At 34.7% G+C, this 5,204-nt stretch overlaps 1 pseudogene; it reads left to right on the top strand.

The window, feature by feature from the left end:
• The first annotated feature begins 332 nt into the window (after positions 1–332).
• On the top strand, positions 333–426 carry LOC131513284 (U6 spliceosomal RNA; annotated as a pseudogene).
• The last annotated feature ends 4,778 nt before the right edge of the window (positions 427–5,204 follow it).

Below are 5,204 nucleotides of genomic sequence, written 5' to 3'. Positions count from 1 at the left end.
AGTTTAAAATTAAGGTTAAGAGCCATCATAGATAAGGTCATACACTTATTCCTTCACCTTAATCATGCCTCTCTCTCTAATGATATGAAATGAAACTCCACTTTTCTCTAATTTAATTCATCTTCACTCTACTAACTCTGTGTAGTTCCTGCATTTTCGCAAAATTTTAGCTGAAGGAATACTATCTGGGAATTAGCCAAATGAGATTTCAGTCTTCAGCCTGCTACTGATTTAGTTAGTGTTGACCACTCAATTTTGTTGATCTTAAGTCTCTTCTTTTGAAATGGGATGTTAAGGCTACATTTTAATAGTGATAAAAATATCTTGCATTTGTCCTCCCTCCGGCAGCACAGATACTAAAATTGGAACGATGCAGAGAAGATTAGCACAGATGACACGCAAATTCGTGAAGCTTCCACATTTTTATATACCACCTCACGCCAGTCAGAGTGGCTAAAATGAACAAATCAGGAGACTATAGATGCTGGCGAGGATGTGGAGAAATGGGAACCCTCTTGCACTGTTGGTGGGAATGCAAACTGGTGCAGCCACTCAGGAAAACAGTGTGGAGGTTCCTTAAAAAATTAAAAGATTTTAATCTTTATTAAAAGAATTTAATAACCGCTAGGAATTTACCCAAGGGATACAGGAGTGCTGATGCATAGGGGCACTTGTACCCCAATGTTTATAGCAGCACTTTCAACAATAACCAAATTATGGGAAGAGCCTAAATGTCCATCAACTGATGAATGGATAAAGAAGATGTGGTTTATATATACAATGGAATACTACTTGGCAATGAGAAAGAATGAAATCTGGCCATTTGCAGCAACGTGGATGGAACTGGAGAGTGTTATGCTAAGTGAAATAAGTCATACAGAGAAAGACAGATACCATATGTTTTCACTCCTATGTGGATCCTGAGAAACTTAACAGAAGACCATGGGGGAGGGAAAGGGGAAAAAAAGTTACAGAGAGGGAAGGAGGCAAACCATAAGAGACTCTTAAATACTGAGAACAAACTGAGGGTTGATGGGGGTGGGGGAGAGGGGAAAGTGGGTGATGGGCATTGAGGAGGGCACCTGTTGGGATGAGCACTGGGTGTTGTATGGAAACAAATTTGATAATAAATTATACTTAATATAAAAAACTCTTGCATTTTATAAAACAATGGAAACTTTTAACATTTTTAAAAACATCTTTTGCTCTAAATTATTATACTCTAAGAGAAGGTGTAAATTTATGACTAAATTCATATTTTTCAATACTTTATATTTTGACCTCATGCAATATATTATATACAGTAGAATGTTTAACTTCCATTGTTAGGTTGCAAGTCTCATAATACTAGAAAATCTTGCCTACTCTCTCTCTCTCTCTCTCTCTCTCTCTCTCTCTTTTCCTGTAAAGTCCTGAAGCCCACAGCAGACACATAATATATGCTTAGTGAGGGTAATGAAGGCAATGTGTTAATACACAGAGTTTTATTTTTGATAATGGTGATATCACTTTGTTTATATCCAGTACTCTTGTAAGTATTTAAAATACATTAGGTTATTTCATGCTGACCACAATGTGAAACCACTGTTTCCCCTTTACTTTTGCTTAAGTGAGTTTATTTTGGAATTTGGCCACTTGTCACTGCCATAGTCATGATTAATACAGCATGAAATCGGACAAGCTGAGACTCCTGGAAAAGCAGCTGACAGTTCTAAAGTTAACTGGTATAAAGCTGAAAAATCTAATTACTAGCCAAATGTAAAGACCTAGGAAGATGTAGTTCAGGAGATTCAAGACTGGGACTTAGATCCAGAAATTCAAAGTAGGGACCACATACATTCTGAATTCTGGGCATTATGGCAAGAGGACAATACAGCCCCTGTAGCATTAAGAGATCACAGTTAGCACTTCCCTGAGATATTAGTTATGAGGTGGTCAAAGGAAAAGCCCACAGATTTCTAAAATACAAGTGATGGGAGCCTGTTTTCATTTCTACCTGGCAACAACACAGCAAATCCACCTGCAAAGGATAGAGGAGGATCTGGAATTGCACTAAGCTACTATGATTCACTTATCTGTGAAAAAGAGGTAGCATTGCCAGTAAACACCTGTGCACACTTATGGGAAATAGCTGAAATAGTATCAACCTGTTATTTATAACATATACCAGTGATTGCATATCATTTAAAAAATAAAAACAAAAGGAACCGTCTTTGACTTCAAGCTTGAGATTTGAAAAAAAAAAAGTTCTCAAGAGTATGATAAAAGCCAGTTGAAAATAAATGTCAAATGCCGCTGAACTGGTCTCATGATGGCAAACCCATGGGTAGTGGATATGGCATAAAAAGAATCTATACCCACTTACTTCAAAGCTGATGGAATGCTTCCAAACTTACCTTTTTTTTTTTTAAATCTGTTTTAACCCTAATCACCCATAAGTCTCCTCAAAGCCTGATTTTGCCTCTTAGCTCCATTTTCTTGCAAGATTCACTGGATTTTGTAATCAGTATTTACGTTACCTTTCACATATATAGTAAATATCAACTCTCTATCATGCTGCTTCTATTGGGTCATCATCAGTCCTGACTCCTTATCAATCCAAGAAGGGGAGAAGATAAAGTAAATATGAATATAGACTTATTTAAAAATCCAAGCACAATACAAAAACTGGAATTGGAACTGTAGTTTAGCAAAGAAGACATTTTTCTCTCTTTCAGATGATAGTGAGAGAATCTAAGAAAAAGGCAAAATACACAAATGAGATTATGCAGTGAAGACAGCCATAGAGACCATTCATGCTGTCTTTTTATTTCAAAATAAGCAAAGTGAGTGGAAATTGCAGCTGATTGCTGTTCATTTAAATTTAGGATTTTAAAGAATTAATAAGACACCAAAAATGCACTCTTGCTAGTGGTTAAAATGTTTCTACTGTCATTTTGAGATGTGTTCACTCTCAGTCCCTCTTGGAGATTACTGAAGAAAAACAATGTGTCTACAAGCTTTAGGTAGAACAAAGAGTGTATCTGTCAGTTCTACCCACAATTTTAGGAATTGGTGCCTGTGATCATCAATTTACTTTAGCTGTGCTCCTGACTCACAAGAACATTAAATACTCAAGGGATTAAATTCGAGTCCCTTGGGGTTCTGTGCACAAATAGGCTAATTTGGTCTAGTAATCAAATGAGATTTGTTTTATAAGAAGATACAAGCACAATTACTGAAACTAAATACAAATAGGGGAGAGAGTTGCCAACCTCAGAAGCACGTCAGTGTTTTAGAACAGGGAGATAACAGGACATCCACTGTGAATGAGACAAATAACTGCCCGATTCTAGGAGAAAGTCCTTGGCCAAAATCCTCTTCTTAAACATAGACATTTTGTGAAGTGCAGTGATACAATTCTATTTGAATTACCAACTTTTTTTACTCCCTAAAAACAAACAGCTATAGCTTAATTCAGCAGTATATAGACCCTCAGAAGAGTTCGCAAGGAACAAAAATACATACAAAATTGAGACTATTGGAGCAATATAAGTAGCTCTTCTTTTCATTCTAATTCTTTTCCTAATATCTTGTATTTGTCTAATTTATGCCCACAACTCAGAACTGTTGGAGGAGGAAAGGGATGAGGTTCTATTTAATTACTTTGCACATGGATCTCAGCCAGAAGCTAGATAATTTAATGTAAATTTATTCCATATATTAGCCTGGCACTATGCATATTGGAGGATTTGTAAAATCATATACAATTTTATAACAGTGTAGTTTATAAATATAGGCATACCTCTTTTTATTTCACTTCACAGATACTGGTTGTTTTCTTTCCTTTTTTTTTTTTTTTTTAACAAATTGAAGGTTTGTGGCAACCCTGTGGTAGAGGTAAGTTTATTGGTATCATTTTTCCAACAGCATTTGTCCACTTTGTGTCACATTTTGGTAATTCTTGGAATATTTCAAATGTTTTCATCATTATTATATTTTTTATGGTGATCTGTGATCAGTGATTATGACTCACGGAAAGCTCACGCGATGATTAGCATTTTTTAGCAATAAAGTATTTTTTAATTAAACTATGAACAGTTCTTAGACATAATGCTATTGCACACTCAACTACAGTAGAGTGTAAAATGTAACTTTTATATGCCCTGGGAAACAAAAAAAAATCATTTGACTTGTTTTATTGCAATATTTGTTTTATTGCAGTGGTCTGAAACTAAATCTGCAGTATCTCTGAAGTAGGCCTGTACGAAAGTAACATAAATAGCAATAAATTATGAGTCTAACGGCATCAAAGTGATGCTTAACTTACACATACTTCAAGAAAAAATATAAATTTAAAAAAGATTCTTTAAATATGATTACAATGAATTGTTATATAAAAAGAAACTACACATCTAAGATAGATAGAGGTATTAATTTTTCTTAATTTCTTCCTGACATTCTTTTAGGAATTTCTAAGTAACTATTTCTTATACTCTGAAAATGAACAAAATCTGTTTTAGAGCTTCTTTTTAAAAATATTTTTAATGTTTTTTTTTATTTACTTTTGAAAGAGAGAGAGAGAGACAGAGTGCAAGTGGGGGAGGAGCAGAGAGAGGGAGACATAGAATCAGAAGCAGGCTTGAGGCTCTGAGTTGTCGTGTCAGCACAGAACCCAATGCGGGGCTAGAACTCACGAACTGTGAGATCATGACCCAAGCCAAAGTTGGACGCTTAACCAATGGAGCCACCCAGGCAACCCTAGAGCTTCTTAAAAGGGGAAACTTTAAAGACTTATGCTGCTAGTTTTTAAATATCAACCAACAGGTATACAAATATCTTTGGTAATTTGGCTGGAAACTTTTTATTCTCCATGATTAAGTCAGTTATTCTTGTATATTAATAGGCTTTATTTAATATTTTTAAGAAATATTTCTTAAAACCTACTTGGAGTTTTCTTTTGGATGATTTTTAAACAAGCTAGAAATCATGAATGGCAAGATTTGCTTTAAATTTAAATATATCCTCAGGTATTGTTTGTTTAGGTAACAAGCTTACACTTTTTCCAATAAGTTTCATGGTGACAGAAAACTCTCCAAATTTTAAATTTAAAACTGTGTCTAACATAACTTTTTTCCAAAAACAAATTACCTTTGCACTCATTGTTAAAATTTCACTTTTATATTGAAATGGCAGGTTGTGTTCATTTTATGGAAAATATTTTC

This window comes from Neofelis nebulosa, chromosome 5 (assembly GCF_028018385.1).
Source record: "Neofelis nebulosa isolate mNeoNeb1 chromosome 5, mNeoNeb1.pri, whole genome shotgun sequence".
Taxonomy (NCBI): Eukaryota; Metazoa; Chordata; class Mammalia; order Carnivora; family Felidae; genus Neofelis; species Neofelis nebulosa.
Note: the sequence above shows the minus strand (reverse complement) of the source record. Positions and strands in the feature narration are given on the sequence as shown.